This window comes from Giraffa tippelskirchi, chromosome 7 (genome assembly GCF_054371585.1).
Source record: "Giraffa tippelskirchi isolate mGirTip1 chromosome 7, T2T-mGirTip1v1.2.pri, whole genome shotgun sequence".
NCBI classification, from domain to species: domain Eukaryota; kingdom Metazoa; phylum Chordata; class Mammalia; order Artiodactyla; family Giraffidae; genus Giraffa; species Giraffa tippelskirchi.
This window is the reverse complement of record NC_137281.1, coordinates 38,010,998-38,028,491: the sequence shown is the minus strand read 5'-3', so window position 1 is coordinate 38,028,491 and position 17,494 is coordinate 38,010,998. Positions and strand designations below refer to the sequence as shown.

The 17,494-nt window shown below is 43.3% G+C and overlaps 1 long non-coding RNA gene across 1 annotated transcript; it reads right to left on the bottom strand.

Moving 5' to 3' along the window:
- Positions 1–379: 379 nt before the first annotated feature.
- On the bottom strand, positions 380–15,822 carry LOC145515862 (uncharacterized). Its single transcript, XR_014061075.1, has 5 exons — positions 15,731–15,822; positions 7,233–7,293; positions 2,186–2,313; positions 1,684–1,805; positions 380–891 (listed from the first exon to the last, which is right to left on the bottom strand). It is a non-coding gene; the product is annotated as an uncharacterized LOC145515862 (long non-coding RNA).
- Between the last annotated feature and the right edge of the window lie 1,672 nt (positions 15,823–17,494).

Below are 17,494 nucleotides of genomic sequence, written 5' to 3'. Positions count from 1 at the left end.
CTGAAAACTAATTTGTTAAAAAATTGTGCTATTACACTCACTGTGCCTTCTTTATGAACTGGAGTAAAGAGGAGGGATTTATTTGAAAGTCAATAGACTATTTACAGCTCTACTGTAGGTGCTAGTTTAAATTCAACATTTTGAATGGGGTAGAAACAATCGCATCGGAATTTGACCAAGGATACATTCGCATGTCAGTTTAATGCTCCAGCTGTTTAATCAAAATATGAATAAAAGGTCTAAAGCCCAACAAGCAAAAATATCATAGTTGTGGGATTCAGCGATTGCTTCCCCATTGTCAACCAATTACTGTGTAATTTTTCCCTGTGACTGAATAACTAACTGTTAGCAAATAATGAAAAGGCAATTACAGCGACGCTTTGTTCCTATTACTCCCTTCATTTTATTCCGGCTATAATTATTGTCAGAGCTGGAGGTTTACTGTACCATGGAAGCAGCACCAGGAAAGAAAATGGAATGGGCTGGTGCATGGAAAATTGCAAATGTCACAGCTACCTTCATCGCCACTGTCGGACTTCTGAGATTAAAAAATCAGAGGAAAAAGCTCTCCGTGTGGGTTTTACAAATTCTCTACCTCAAGCTGTTGAAGCAACGGGGGAAGTGGGGATGGAGGTGAGGATGGGAAGGGGGGGTGCAGTGGGCAGGGAATCAGGAACGATGTTTCTTCTTTTTTTCCTGTGTGTAATTCCCAAAGGACGGTGCCTTTTCACCACAGTCTGCCTGAACCCGACTCGTGGGCTCTTCTTTTAGCCTTTGCTTCTCATTAATGGTCTCCATGCTGTTTCATAATGGGGAGTGGCATATAAATGATGCATTTTATGGGGTTTGATCTTTCTTCAGAGAGGAAATATGCTGTATATGGACAGATGTCTGAAAAAGAAAATGATGACTGTGTTCTCTTTGTGCAGTTGCTGGGACCAGTTTTTTTAGAAGCTGATTCTCTATGATCACTATATCTTCCAGTTTAACTTTGTTTTAATTAAAAATTTTATTTGTAAAATTAAGCTCATATTTTTATAGCTTCTTTATTTAATGAACATATTACCTACAATGTGCAAAATATGGGACTAGGCTCTGAGGAATCAGAGAAGACATGGTCCCTGAGACACGGAGCAGAAAAGGCTCCATCTTGAGGTTTGTTTTTTTTTAAATCTAAATAAATGTCTATCTGCATGAAAAGCAACTTAGCAGAGTCGAAAGTGTGTAGAACTATATGTTCGAAGATCTAGATTCCAAGTCCAGCTTTACGATTACTAACTGGTTTATCTTGTTGTATCAGCTAGCTATTGCTATGTAACAAACTATCATCCAAACTCAATGGCTTAAGTCAACAACTGTATTTAATGAAAGCTCATGAATTTGTCTTTCGAGTGTGTCACTGGTAAAGAATCCACCTGCCAAAGCAGGAGATGGGGGTTTGATCCCTGGGTTGGTAAGATCCTGTGGAGGAGTAAATGGCCACCTACTCCAGTATTCTCGCCTGGGAAATCCCATGGACAGAGGAGCCTGGCGGGCTGCAGTTCACGGGGCTGCAAAGAGTCAGACGTGACTGAACGACTGAGCATGAGCACACATGAGTCTGCAGGTCAAAGGAGGCCCTGCTCTAGGCTGAGCTTGGCCAGGGCATCGTATCTGGGGAACTTCGCTCCAGATGCCTCCTACCTTCCTCTCTGGAACAGCTGGCCAGCCTGGACTGTCTTTATGGTAACGTCTGAAGAGCGAGAGATCAATCAGAAGCATGCAGGCACTCTCAAGCCTCTGCTTCAGGCACGTCTGCTGACATCCTGTTAGCAGAATGAATACAGTTAGAGGTGACGAGTAGGGGGAATTCATGCAATCACCTGAGCTGGGGTAAAGCTCCATGCCTCAATTTCTTTGTCTGTAACATGCAAGCTCAGTTTACCTGCTTTAAAAGATCATTGAAAGAACCAAAACAAATGAACAGCATTAGTATGCACTGAAAACTATCAAGAACTATGACTATGTGATTTACTATTGTTCTTATTACTTCATACTTATCTATATGTCATAAACCTTTTATGATTTTTTTTGACCTAATTTGGTCAAAAGAGATTCTTTACAAACTTCAAATTTCCTTATATTCAATCATCAGATATTCTTTCATTCATCTGAGATATAAAAATGGAAAATGGAAATTACTTACACAGTCTATTCATTTTTGTTTTACTTGTAAAACAGGTCACTTCTCCAACACCCTGATCCTACTTGAGGTCAGACAGAATCTCAGAGCTATTGCTCTTGGTTCCTGTGACAGCCAGCCAACAGATTCCCCTGGGATTAAGGTAGAAAGAAAAAACATTTATAGGCTTGATAGCCTCGGGTTGGGTTATTTTTATAGCTAAAGGAAAGCAGGTTATGAGGGGTTAGTTGGTCATAAATAAATAAGCAAGGATATACATTCACAAGGACAGAAGGGTGCAATAATAATAATAAAAACCCTCAGAAAGTCAAGACAGATCTAGGTTTGAATCCTTGGTCTAGTACTTAATAGCTGGCTTATTTAGCTTCCTGGAGCTTCTCTTTCCTTTTTCGTAAATCGGGGACATAAGCTCTAACTCACTGTATTCTTGTGAGGACTAAATGAGCTATAAAAGATGTTGAGTCTCCCCATATAGATACAGCTGACCCTTGAAAAGTATGTGTTTGAACTGTGTAGGTTCACTTACATACAGATTTTTTTTTCATTAAATACATACTACAGTACCATATGATCCATGGTTGGCTGAATCCATGGAGGCAGAACCATGATATATATATTGGAGGGCCAATTGTAATGTTATATGTGAATTTTTGACTATGGGGAGGGTTGGTACCCCTAATCTCTGTGTTGTTCAACATTCAACTGTAATTTCAATCAATATCCTTGCAGGATTTTATATTTCATTTGTATCTAAGAGAGGCGGTATCACCAATGGATAGAGAAAGTACAGATTATTTGGTAAACAGAGAAACTGACTCATAGAATAGGGAAAAAATTGAATCATAACCTCATAGCATTTAAAGAACATAAGCAAGAGATGAACTGGATGAATTAAAAACTGAGATATGAGGAGTAAAACTTAAGAAATATAGTAAGTAAATAAGATAAATGTATTTGTGACCTTGGAGTAGATAATGATTATGTAGTCAAAATCCAAAACAACAAATGACATAGTGAAGGGAAAAAGACAGGAAACTAAAAAGATATGAACAGGCATTTCCCAAAAGGGGAAATAAGAACTGCTAACATATATACAAAGCTCTTGTTCACTGATAGAGAAAGGCAAATTGGAACAAGTTTGCGATGGCATTTTTTACCTATCAAATTGGAAAAAAATTAGACAGTAGGACATATATACACTATCATGTGTAAAACAGATAGCTAGTTGCTATATAAAACAGGGAACCCAGCCTGGTGTTCTGTGACAACCTAGAGGAGTGGGATGGGAGAGGAGAGGGAGGCTCCAGAGGGAGGAGATACATGTATGATTATGACTGATTTGAGTTGTTGTATGGCAGAAACCAACACGACATGGTAAAGCAGTTATCCTCCAATTAAAAAAGAATTAGACAATCAGGTAATAATATTAAGTGATGGTGAGGGTGTTAGGAAATAGGAACTCACCCTCACGTCCTGCTGGTGGGGGGTTTCCTGCTACAGGTATTTTGCAGAGGAATCTGGCTGTAATTAGTGGGAGTAAAAATGCACAGCTCCTAAGATCCTAGGACACCCTCTTCTGGGTGAGTACCCCAGAGACATCCTCCCAAAGGTTCACAGGAAGACATGGATAAGGGCTGCTTTTTGTTAAAATTGGAGTATAATCACTTTACAATATTCTGTTAGTTTCTGCTGTAAATGAAGTGAATCCGCTATATGTATACATATATCCTCTTTCTCTTGAGCCTCCCTCCCACCCCACCCCTCATTCTACCCCTCTCTGTCATCACAGAGCACTGAGCTGAGCTCCCTATGTTATACAAATGCTTCCCACTAGCTCTCTATTGCACACATGGTGGTTTATATATGTCTGTGTTACTCTCCCAATCCATCACACTCTTCCCTTCCCACCCAGTGTCCACATGTCCATTCTCTACATCTGCCTCTCTATTCCTGCCCTGCAAATAGGTTCATCTGTACTAGTTTTCTGGATTCCACATGTATGCATTAATATACAATATTTGTTTTTCTCTTTCTGACTTACTTCACTCTGTATGACAGACTCTAGGACCATCCACATTACCACAAATGACTCAATTTCATTATTTTTTACACCTGAGTAATATTCCATTGTATATATTTACCACATCTTCTTTATCCATTCATCTATTGGTGGACATTCAGAGAAGGCAATGGCACCCTACTCCAGTACTCTTGCCTAGAAAATCCCATGGACGGAGGAGCCTGGTAGGCTACAGTCCATGGGGTCGCTAAGAGTCGGACACGACTGAGCGACTTCACTTTCACTTTTCCCTTTCATGCACTGGAGAAGGAAATGGCAATCCACTCCAGTATTCTTGCCTGGAGAATCCCAGGGACGGTGGAGCCTGATGGGCTGCCGTCTATGGGGTCGCACAGAGTCAGACACGACTGAAGTGACTTAGCAGCAGCAATAGCATTGATGGACATTTAGGTTGCCTCCATGTCCCGGCTACTGTTAATGAACATTGGGTACATGTGTCTTTTTGAATTATGGTTTTCTCAGGGTATATGCCAGGCAGTGATTGAACTGGCAGAACTGGAAATGCAGAGGGGTCCATCAGAGGCAGAATGGAGGAGCAAAATGGTCCACAGTACTTTATCTGCAATTCTTAAGTACAAAAACCTCTGAAAATATGAATTTTTTCATAACTTTGGCACAAACTTCTTTGGAAGCAGAAATTGACCTGAATGGATGGGAGGATAGGTCTCTTCATATTCCACTTAGTGTGACTATTCATACATTTAGATACAGAAATTAAATAAATATGTTTGATTAAAGAGTGGTACCTAGGGCTTGCAAAATGAGATTTGGAGTCCAACACCACCTAATGTTAGCACACAGAACTATACAGAATGAGTTCCAGAAGACGCACATATCAATGCGCAGAGGCATGGATTAAAGAGCCTCAGTGAAACTCAACAGCAAGAATGTATGTATGGGAAGTCAGAGCGAGGATGCAAAAGGGAAAAATTTTTTTAAAAAACTGGGATACAGAAAATAGAATAGGATATAAAAAATAAAATAAAGGAACACCTGGCATAAACTGAAGGAAAAAAATAATAAAATAAGGCCAGTAGATCATTGTGGACTGGCAGCTCAACTGGGAAGGGGTATTTCTATATCAGTTTCTAACTATATCATGCATTTCTTTTTTGGCAAAAGTCCCATTCCTCAACATGATAATTTACGAATTTTGTTTAACCCTCTCTCTCATAGGTTGGACACTTAGAATTTGGGGCTTTAGAGGGAGTTTCAAGGGGAGGGGATATATGTATATCTATGGCTGATTCATGTTGAGGTTTGACAGAAAACAACAAAATTCTGTAAAGCAGTTATCTTTCAATAAAAAAAAATAAGTTAAAAAAAAGTTATACATTAACTGAAAGTCCGCTGCAGCCAAACAGGACCACTTAGGGGGACTCCTGATACCAGGGCTGTGTTTTCTCACCATGGGCAGCATGTGTGAACTATAATTCAGCCAAAAGAGCACTGGGTTTAGAGTAGACTTGGCTTTATGTGTGACTGTGGGTAAGTCATTTTGCCCTTTCAAGCTTCAGAACTCTGTATTTGTTCCTTATCTTTCCTCTCCCCGGGGTAACCCCTGTAATGGAGCCATTCTGGATTTCTTGCAAGTGACCAAAAACACGCCCCCTGACATCTCCATGATTTTCTATGTATTTTTCCAACTGAAGTGCTCACGACCCCTCATTTGCTCAGAGAAATCCTGAGTTACCTTTTGGATTAGTGCCAATCTGAAGAAGAACTAAAGAGCCTCTTGATGAAAGTGAAAGAGGAGCATGAAAAAGTTGGCTTAAAACTCAACATTCAGAAAACTAAGATCATGGCATCTGGTCCCATCACTTCACGGCAAATAGATGGGGAAACAATGGAAACAGTGACAGACTAATTTTTTGGGCTCCAAAATCACTGCAGATGGTGACTTTAGCCATGAAATTAAAAGAGGCTTGCTCCTTGGAAGAAAAGTTATGACCAACCTAGACAGGATATTAAAAAGCAGAGACATTACTTTGCCAACAAGGTCCATCTAATCAAAGCTATAGTTTTTCCCGCAGTCATGTACGGATGTGAGAGTTGGACCATAAAGAAGGCTGAACATTGAAGAATTGATGCTTTTGAACTGTGGTGTTGGAGAAGACTCTTGAGAGTCCCTTGGACTGCAAGGAGATCCAACCAGTCAATCCCAAAGGACTGAATAGTCATTGGAAGGACTGATGCTGAAGCTGAAACTCCAATACTTTGGCCACCTGATGTGAAGAGCCAACTCACTGGAAAAGACCCTGATGCTGATAAAGATTGGACATGAATTTGAGCAAACTCCAAGAGACAGTGAAGTACAGAGAATTCTGGCAGGCTGCAGTCCATGGGGTCACAGAGTTGGACACGACTTAGCAGCTGAACAACAACAAAATGAATGTTTTGTTAATAAGATAAGACATCTGGAGGGCAGGAACCATACCTTACTCATCTCCATAATTCTGAGGTCTAGAACAGTATCTAACATGTGGTAGGTTCTCACTTTGGTGAACAAGGCAGACACATTCTTGCCTTCAGACAGCCTGAATCTAATGGGAGAAAATAGATTCTGAGTGGGCAGTTGTGAATGTAAAGAACTTTTCAAAAGGGGATCACAGGGAGCTTGTAGCAGGGGGGCACTTATAACTGTGGCAAAATGGGCCCCAGCTATGAATAGCCCCAGCTATTTACATATACATCTAAATAACACCTCCCTTCCCCAATTTCCTCCTTCCTTGATTCACCATGGACAGTAGGGTTTTCATCTTCCAGGCCAAAACCTGACTCAGGGATATGATCATCCCAGCTTTCCAAGCTACACAGGTTGTAAGTGGAGAGGTCAGAGGAGAGAGGGAGCCAAGTAGGCCACACATGTCCTAGAGGGAGGAAGGGAGCCCCAAGTTGTGTCAAAACTAGAAACACCCTGAACTTTCCCCACCCCACATCAGCCATCATTAGGCTCTTCCCGACACTTACTATAGTTTCTCCCCGGTTCCTCAGAGGATACGCCACGTATTGTAAAATAATAATACTAAATCTAAAGGTAAAAAAGGAAAGACATCATTACCAGATTAATACATCGTGGAAAAAGTCACATTTCTGATAGATACTTAACAGTGCATTGGTGATTAAATTAATTGCGTGTGGCGAACAGAAAGATAGCTCTTTAATGCATGTTAAATATTAACAATTGGAGATAATAGGAATCCACATGTCTCTTCTTTACAGCTTCCTTTGTCAATGAGATGGTCTCTTGTGTTGGAGGAAGAGAGAGTTTGGAATGTGCTGGTCTTATCCAGTGAAGGCCAGCTCTGCCCCCCACCGCCTGCCACACCAGAGCCACCAGCAATCAGCTTAATCATAACTGACCGGAACCAAATGGATTCAGGCAGCCATGCTGACTACTGAGTTAAAAAGTTTTATATATCAAGAGTCTGAATGCCAACTAAATCAAAACCTTTCAAGGCAAATCAAAAGGCCGGCAGCCTTCTCCCTGCTTCTGCCAAAAGCTTTGTTTCGCCATTTCCTCCCCGGGCCGTCAGGAGGTGGTGGTGGCTTCTGTGGTTCAGCTCGGCCTCATCTGGGGGCATCCTTACATGCCCCCATTATCCTCAGAAAGTCAGCCCATCACCTTTACATGAAGAGCACTGGGGGGTGGCTTGTGGGGTAGGCGGGGAGCGAAGAGAAGCAAAACACACTGATTGATTGCAAACCCAGCTATGATGTCAGCATGAATTAATGTTTCCCACAGGCATGCTAATCAGCTCCATGACATAATAACGGCTTCTATTACACCGGTGGGACTTCAAAGTTATTCCAAAGATAACATAACACAACACTTGAAGCCCCAGGAAACTTCCACCGCGCTTTTAGATGTTTTATAAAGTTACCAATCTTTTCATTGCTCGGGAAACACACCACAAAAAGCTGAAAGGAAACAGAATATTGAATTTGGGATGAATCGGGGTGGAAAGTGATTTCATTACAAATTCCAAATGTTCAAAGAGATAGTGGCAATTAAAAAGCTGCAAGGGGTCGCCATTTAAAAGCAGCTCTGTGCAAACTTTTCTCAGGCAGGCAGATGGGCACAGTTCCTAATGTGGAAAAAAAAAAAATCTAAGTCTGAATGAAAGGTATTTGTTCAGATGAACAAATGAGCCCACAAAAAGTATGTAAGACAGGAGAGCACAGGGATCAAGGTTTGCATCTTGATTCTGACCTCTCTTAGATATTTGTCTCTGGACTACCGTTTAATATTCCTGAGACTTGACTGCTCCTGTATAAATGGAACTAATGATACTGACCTCATGGTAGAGCTGGGAGGTCTAGATCAGGGAATGTATTCCAAGCACTATGTCAAAGTGGGCACCCAGTAAACATTCTTACTATTATTCTTATCAATAAACATTTGGTGTCACTCACCACTGGCTTCCCAGGTGGCTCGATGGTAAAGAATCTGCCTGCCAATGTGGGAGATGCGAGTTCAATCCCTGGGTTGGGAAGACCCCCTGGAGAAGGGAATGGCTATCCACTCCAGTATTCTTGCCTGGAGAATCCCATGAACAGAGGAGCCTGGAGGGCTACAGTCCATGGGGTCACAAAGAGTCAGATATGACTAAGTGACTAACACTTCATGCACTTGAACACTGATATGTAATGACTACCACTGGTAACACAAATATCCCGCATTTACATAAGAACTCACACACATCACCTCTCAAAGCACTCACAAGCCAGTAAGTGAGGTACTATTGTGCCTAAGGTACAGAGGATGCAACTGAGGCGCAGAGAGGCGTAAGTGACCTGCCTGAGATAACACTCACGAGATAGAATGGCTGGACTGCAAATCCATGCCATCTGGATCTGTTCCGTACTCTCAACCACCACTTTCTCTATACATGTGCACACAAGAGGACACACACGTACACTCACACTTATGCACTGCCCAGAACACATCCTGTGGGTCTCTAATCTCCTACTGTGATGATGACCAACTCGATTTCTGCAGTTTGACACGCCTGTGTGTGAGGCCCGCATACTCCACTTACTCAGGGTGACCCTGGGTAAGTCATTTACCTTTCTGAGACTCAGTCATCCATCTGTGCAGTGGGAATATTCACAGAACTCATGACAGGATACCTGGGAAGAGCTCAGCATGGTGCCTGAACTTGGTAAACATCGTGATAAATTCAGCTATCACCTTTATTATAGTGTTAGCTGACTGCTCTGTGGTGTCTGACTCTTTGCGACCCTCATGGACAGGCTTCTGTTCATGGGACTCTCCAGGCAAGAGTCCTGGAGTGGGTTGCCATTTTCTTCTCTAGGGCATCGTCCAAACCCAAGGATTGAACCTGGCTCTCCCTCATTGTAGGCAAATTCTTGATCGTCTGAGCCACCAGGGAAGCCTCATCATTATTATAAACAACTAATATAATATTTCTATTTCTATCTCTTTTGTCTGTCTGTCCCTGTCTCTGTCTGTCTCTCTCTCAAACACACACACAGAGTTCAGTGTCAATCACAAGAAGATGTAGGTGGAGCTTCCAGAAAGGGATGCACCAGGCACAGGGACTCCCTGGGAACATCTGAAAGTTACAGAAGGAGGAAGGAGGCAGGAAGAGAGGCTGCCACTCGGCCTCCTGACCAGATGTCCCCTCCTCTCTCAGATCCCCTCCTGTCCAGTCTGGCAGCTGCCTACCCCCTTGGTGTGTGGGCAGTTCCTAGGGATCGCTGGAGGGCAATGTTTTCAGGGCCCAGAGGTCCCTGGAGACATGGGGGCGGCCATGGGGGTTGCCATACCACTTCTGAGGGCCCATCGACCTCTTGACATTTTCTTTTTTTCCCAGTTTTTCTAGGTATTTTACTTAAAAATGCATCAATATATCTAACATTATTATTTTTATTTATTTGTACAATATATCCTTATAGATTATTTATTTTATACCTAATAGTTTGTACCTCTTAGTGCCCTACTCCTGTCATGTCCCTTCCCCTTCCCTCTCCCCACTGGTAACTGCGAGTTGTTGTCCATCTCTGTTGACTCGACGTTGTCTGACAGATTCCTACTAGATAAGGATGCTTCTCGCACAGCCTCCTCTCAGCTCCCTGGCTGTCAGATCATCGTGTTTATTTGAGGAGGAACCTCAGGCACCCTGGTAGCTCAGCTGGTAAAGAATCCACCTGCAATGCAGGAGACACCGATTCAATCCCTAGGTTGGGAAGATCCACTGGAGAAGGGACAGGCTACCCACTCCAGTATTCTTGGGCTTCCCTGGTGGCTCAGTTGGTAAAGAATATACCTGCCATGCGGAAGACCTGGGTTCAATCCCTGGGTTGGGAAGATCCCCTGGAGGAGGACAGGGCAACCCACTCCAGTATTCTTGCCTGGAGAATCCCCATGGGCAGAGGAGCCTAGCGGGCCACAGTCCACGTGGTTGCAAAGAGTCAGACATGACTGAGTGACTAAGCACAGCTGGACACCCAGCTTTCTGTCTTGATAAATGTGCAGTCAAAAATGAAAGGGGCCTCATTGCCCACTGTGTTTCTGTCACCATGCTCAGCACCATGTGGCAGCTGGAGTCCTAGACCTGAGGAAGAACATGAGGGATAAGAAATAAAGGAGAAGAATGGAAATCAACTGAGAGAGCATAGCAAAGAGGTGAGTGGAAATGACAAAGCGAAGTGATGAAAAGAAAAGATGGAGCTACTTCCAGGAGAAAAGGCCCTAAGTGTCTCAAACCATGGCTTTGGCTGTCATCCATTTAACTTTAGTTTATTTGATGTTATTCCTTTGAACGAAACCAAATATCAGCTATGATTTTGCCTCAGAATTTGCTGATATCTTCAAGTGAAGAATCGTGATGGACCTGATTTTCTTTTTGCTTCTGGCAATTTCATAACGTATATGTGAAATACTCCCCTTGATTCATTTACTTTCTTCCAACTTTTTAGGATGGACAAAATTGGGGAGGAAAAAAGACTAATTAAAGAAACCAGCTCTTCTGACTTTGCTAAGCTTAGTGATAACTAGCTTTGCTGAAGCTGAACTGAATTTGGTACCCAATGTATTTGTGTGACAGATTATTATCAAACACAGTGTCTAGCTGGGGACCCAGTGGTCACACAACCCCTGTCCTTAGGATGTTTATGCTCTAGTGGAGGACACAAATGCAAAACAGAGTGATGAATGCAGTACTAGACACATCTGGGGACACACTTGCTTGCCTTACTTCTGATCTCAGCCAAGGCTGAGCCTGGCATGTTGCTATCAGCCTGAGCAACACACAGCTTCATTTTCTGGATGACCCAGACATGGCAGAAGCCCTGGAGAGCTTGGTCAGCCTGTGCAGTTGCACAGCTGGGAAGGGCAGGGAAACTAGCAACTCTTGGGGCAACCCTCAGCCAACGGCAACTAAGCAAATGGATAAATGCCCCAGTTCCCATCCTCCAGGCAATTATACTGGAATCATTCCAGATACTTCCCAGGAGGACCCAGAGGAATGGAGCTCCCATTGCTGATAGCAGTATCCTCAGTGATGCCCCCTAACTGTCTCCTTCCTGGTTTCACTCTCCCAGCTCCCTCATCCCTGCACCCAGGGGTCACTTCCCAAATGCAGTCTACCCAAGTCTCTTTTTAAAATGTTTATTTATTTATTTGGCTGCACTGGGTCTTAGTTGCGGCACGCAGGATGATGGATCTTTGTTGCGGCATGCAAACTCTTAGCTGCAGTATGCGGAATCTAGTTCCCTGACGAGGGATTGAACTCAGGCTGCCTGCACTGCGAGTGTGGAGTGCATTAGTCACTGGACCACCAGGGAAGTCCCTACACTCAAGTCTGTCTCAAGGGTTGCTTTCAGGGAGCTCAAGTCAAACAAAGTGATTTAGGAGTTCACTTTAAGGGCATCAAACCTAGTCACAGGGCATGGAAGAAGGCATCCTGGTGATGTGTAAATGGGAGACCAGATGTTGGGTGCAAACAGAGATGCAGGTAGAGGGGCCCATACTGAAAACAGGTAGGAGCCAGAAAAAGCATGACATGCTTGTGGGGCTGCAGTTAGTTTAGACAGAAAGAGAGTTCACTCACATTTGATAAATATGTTTCTGGAATCTGATGGAAGAATTCTTTCCTGTCCTTGATGGCAAACCCAAGAGCAAATAATCCATGAGCTATGGCAAATGATTTTTTTACCGAATTATATTTGTCTGTTGTAAAAGATACAAGAGAAAGCCTCTTGTATGGCTGATGGGGGAATTCGGATTGCTGGGACAGAGAAAGCAAGTGAACACCACAGCACAGCAGGGAGAGCCTCTCTGAACCTCAGTTCCTTCTTCTGCAAAATGAGCTCATGTCTCAAGCAGAACTGAGTAACTGGTCCCCATGATGTACTCACAATAGAGAGTACAACCAATCCAGTCTGGAAGAAGAAACACTTTTGGCCAAGATCTTTTTGGACCAAAACAACACACGACCTCCCTCCAGCCATCTCTTCTAAACCCATTCATAAATAGCTTCCAACAAGGAAGAGATTCTGGTTTAACACAGTGGGGCCAGGAAGGGGCATGGGGGCAAAAGGCAGAGGGGCTGGAAGCGTAATTGTACATTTTGACATTAAATGAATTACATGGAAATTATATGCAAATCATTATGTAAATGTGGCATATGTTGTTTTCGAGTTAACAGCTTGGACACTTTTAATAATTACAGCAGTTTTCAGGGTGAATTAAGAGCCCCAATAAACTATATTTAGGATCCCCTTCAAGTGAATAGGATTTAATGGTCTTTGTTTTTCATTTTAAGTGGCTCAGGTTAACAGAGAAACTTGAAATTCTCTCTTAGTCCTATAAACGCCACTATATATTATACAATATTCTTCTGATGACAGTGACTATCTATGACAATTAATAAGCACATTAATGCCAAAAGCCTTTGAAAATATGGACTTCTCAAGAGAGCATTGCTTTATCTTATTTTATCCTTTTATATCTGGTGAACAGATGTAAAAGATTAAAATGAAATATCCTCCTCTCTATTGTGTTATCCTTCCACGATTTAAGAAAAAGAAACCATCACATCACATCACATCACATCATGAGATGTCCTGCCAAGGATGCCATTGTTCCTTCAGAGAGTGCAGGTGCCTGCAAGATCTCTCAGTTATGTCTTCACCTAAAAAAGATGATCAGATTTGCTCATCTCTCTTCCTCATTCTTGCAAAATCTCCTTAAAATGTTTATATTCTGCAAAACCTCAGCCATGGCCCATGCAGGGTAGGTACAGCGATGAAGAGGGGGCTTTCAATTTCCTTGGCAGATCTCTATCTCTAGGAATATTTTGGACTAGATAACCTGAAGAGTCTCTGATTACAAAGCCTCTAGAACTACTGGGTGACATATAATGAACATCCTTTTAAGTGCAGCAATACTGAACTTGCAAAAAGAAAAAAATATCAGGGGAATTCCCAAAGGCTTGAAATGAAAATGGACTAGAAGTCTTGAGGGTTATATGTGAAATGATACCGTAGCTGCCCCCAGGTAGGGTTCATGGTCACCCGTCTAGGCAAAATAGGGGCTTGGTCTTTTACACCATATAGGGATGGGAGTCAAGGCTTTATGTAGACATCAAGCCAGGACACTCAACTGCATCCTCAGTTACAGGATGGACTAGGTCATCTTTTCAGCAAAAAGAGATAAAGCAGTTAGATCGTCTAAACTTGGCCCTGAGTAGGAAAAGACATTCAGTATCTCCATGAGTGCGTGTGTGCTCAGTCACTAAGTTGTGTTTGACTCTGTGACCTCATCAGTTGTAGCCCAACAGGCTCCTCTGTCCATGGGACATCCCAGGCAAGAATGCTGGAGTGGGTTGCCATTTCCTTCTTCAGGGGATCTTCCCAACCCATGGGTGGAACCCGTGTCTCCTGCATTGCAGGCTGATTCTTTCCCACTGAACCACCTGGGAAGCCCCATCTCCCAGTAGAATTCACAATGGCAAGTCATTTCTTAACTCTGGTTTGGGGTTCCTTGGAATCTACAAGTTCAGTGGTTTTGGCTTGGAAATCTCTTCAGGGTCAGCTGGCAGATATAAACAAGCACACTAGAAGGACATATGCCGCTGCTGCTGCTGCCACCAAGTCGCTTCGGTCGTGTCCGACTCTGTGCGAGTTGGACGGCAGCCCACCAGGCTCCCCCGTCCCTGGGATTCTCCAGGCAAGAACACTGGAGAGGGTTGCTATTGCCTTCTCCGAGAAGAATGTATACTCCTAAACCAACCCCGCAAGACTCCCTCCCACAAAGCTCCACTAATGATGAGGTCACAATGAAAAATTAAAAAACATGGGAAAGGAAAATCAGCCCCCTGGGTACCCAAAAAGTTGGGCCTCAAAGTTTCTCCTCTACCAGTAAGGGAGAAACAGGCCGATGACCTCAAAAGAGACCATCTCTGCACTGCCTGGCTGTACAGACCCTGCTGACTTGTTTTGCTTTCCCCAGGAATGTGATTTCTGGTGGAGGACCTTGTGCAATCTCCACACAAGCAGTCAGGGTAGAAACAGAGAAAAGGAGAAACTCTCACGTTTTTGTGGATGGAAAGATGACTATGAAGCCCAAATCTCCAAACTCTCCAATCCTGGGTAACTGCCCTCTTGGAAGCTCTACTCTCTACCCAATGCAGCACTCAAGAACTGAAAATGTTGCCCCTTCTACAGTTTTCAACCTCCTGGTCGGTCTTAGAGGGATGAATTTATATTGATAGAATATTAAGCAGTATGAAGGGCATTTTGGACAGGATTCCCCAACGGAAATGAGATCTCAGAAGTAGTTCACCTACTACACAAAGAAAAGACAAAGTTGGGGAAACACAGGTTCCTGGGGCACCCAAGTGCTGTGAGTAACTGATCCTATTCATTTCCAGTCCCTACTGAGGTGCCTTCAGTGGATTCCAACTCCACTGTAAAATAAGCCCCATCTCCGTGGCCTATCTTTTAAGTTCTAAATGATTTTGCTCCAGTCTCTACTTCTAGTCTCATTTCCCAGTGCTCGAAGCAAACTGGATACTAGCTGTTTCCCAAACTCAGATTGCACTTCTCCACTCTATGTCTCTGCTCCCATCTCCCCGCACCATACCCATATAATCAATGGCTACTTATTCCTAACTCAAATGCCTCTTCCTCAAGTGAAAGTCACTCAGTTGTGTCTGACTCTTTGCGACTCCATGGATTGTCCATGGAATTCTCCAGGCCAGAATACTGGAGTGGGTAGCCTTTCCCTTCTCCAGGGGATCTTCCCAACCCAGGGATTGAATCCAGGTCTCCCGCTTGGCGGGTGGATTCTTTACCAGCTGAGCCACAAGGAAGCCTTCCTGATTCCTACTTCCCAAAGTGACCCCACATGCCTGGAGACTCTACCACACTGTGTCCGTGCCCCATGTCCAGTCTTTCTCACACTCCACCTTCTCTGATAGTTCTACTGGTGCACCCACCTCCTCTCCCTTCCACAAAAGATGGAGACTTGGGAATATGTTCATCAAATACGCTACACAACTCACTTCTGTCAAAGAACTACAATATCACTAAACAGTGCCCGTGCATCAGAAGTATAAGCACCAATGTGTCCTCATGTCCCTTTGTGACTCACGGGGGCTTGGCCTCCTGTGGGTCACAAAGAAGTGAAATGTTGAGGAGAGCGCAGCTTCCAATATTTCAGTCGTTTGAGTATCAATTTTCCATAATTTCTCTATCCTTCTATGATCCATACCATTATTTGTTTCACGTTTTTCTTCAAATGGGTTCACTTGTTAAAACCTAGATTGATATATCTTGGAAGAAAACTTTTCATCACTACTACAAATGGGAAGTTAATATCACTTGGAATTAAAAGAAAGTTGCCATACAAAACAAATACAAGTATAAAAACAACAGTACTATTAAATTCTAGTTGGACATAATTGCTTGCCCAAAGCTCAGTGCTGGAGGCCGCTGTCTCTTTATTAAAAGGGGAGATTAACAAATGTCAGACAGGTGTCAGAGCCTCACCATCAGCAGACAGAGTTCCTGCTTCGTGTAACCGTTGGTATTGAAGGAGAATATGAAAGGAAGTAGCTTAGTCACCATGGATCCAAGGTTACCTAGTGCACTCAGAGGCCTGAAAGTTGTGTTTGTTCCCAGCTCTGCGTGTCCAACATCTGGAGGAGGGATATACGCTGGAAAGGATCCTTGCTACAGAGTGCGTGAGACCCAGCTTGAAACCCCAAATGGTCACAGAATATATAAGTAATCTTAGGAAAGTCACGGTTGTCTCATCAGCACCAGTTGTCTCATCAGCAAAATGAAGATAATACAATCTGGTTTTTAAAAGGTTGCCCTGAGCTTGGACACAGGGTACAGAAAAGGACCAGGGGAGTACGTGGCACATGGTTGGGTGGCCAGGACACGGCAGCCGTGTTCATCACTGTTGTTGGTATTGTTATCAGGCATGTGGGACATCAAAGAACTCTTCCAGAGGAAGATAAACAGATAGAACCAAAGCAAAGGTTATCAAGAGCCAAAGAGAGACACAAAAGCTATGCCCAGACCTGAGAACCAGCACTGTTCCAGTTCCTGTTTCCAACAGAGATGCCCAGAACTGAGCCAAGAACAAGGAAACTGATGAGAGAGACTTGCTTGGTGTGGTCACCAGGCACCTGAGTCATCCTTTATTGTGACTGCCAAGTTCCTGTAGGGACTGGGACAATGAGACACCAAGGTGACTGTCATCCATGACCAGCAGAGTTCCTCAGAGAATTTCTAAGTGAAGCATGGGCAGGGAATGGATAAGGCAAAATTCCATGGGTCAGGGAACCACTTTTAGAATCAGAGCAATCAGAGAGGACAAGACAGGCAAAAATGGGACTGGGTGAACATTTCCTTATCACCCTGTCCAACCTCTCCCTCTCCCAACCCTAAAGTCACACAAGTCACATGGAAAAATACATGCTTTAAGTGTTCTGTATGTACAAGCCATGGACACACAGGGGTTTTCTTTCTCTCTGTCTCTATCTCACCATCTCTCCTGCTATCTGTCTCTCTGTCTCTGAGTCCCTCCCTCATTGTGCATCAACATCATTAGTCAAACGGAAAGAACTAGTGACTAGAAAAAAGGAAGACCTCTGAGCCCATGTAACACCCAACTAAAGGAGTACCAGGGAAGTAAAATATTCCAAGTTTTTGGCCAACAGAACCTCAAAATGCTGCATTTGATTTTCTAC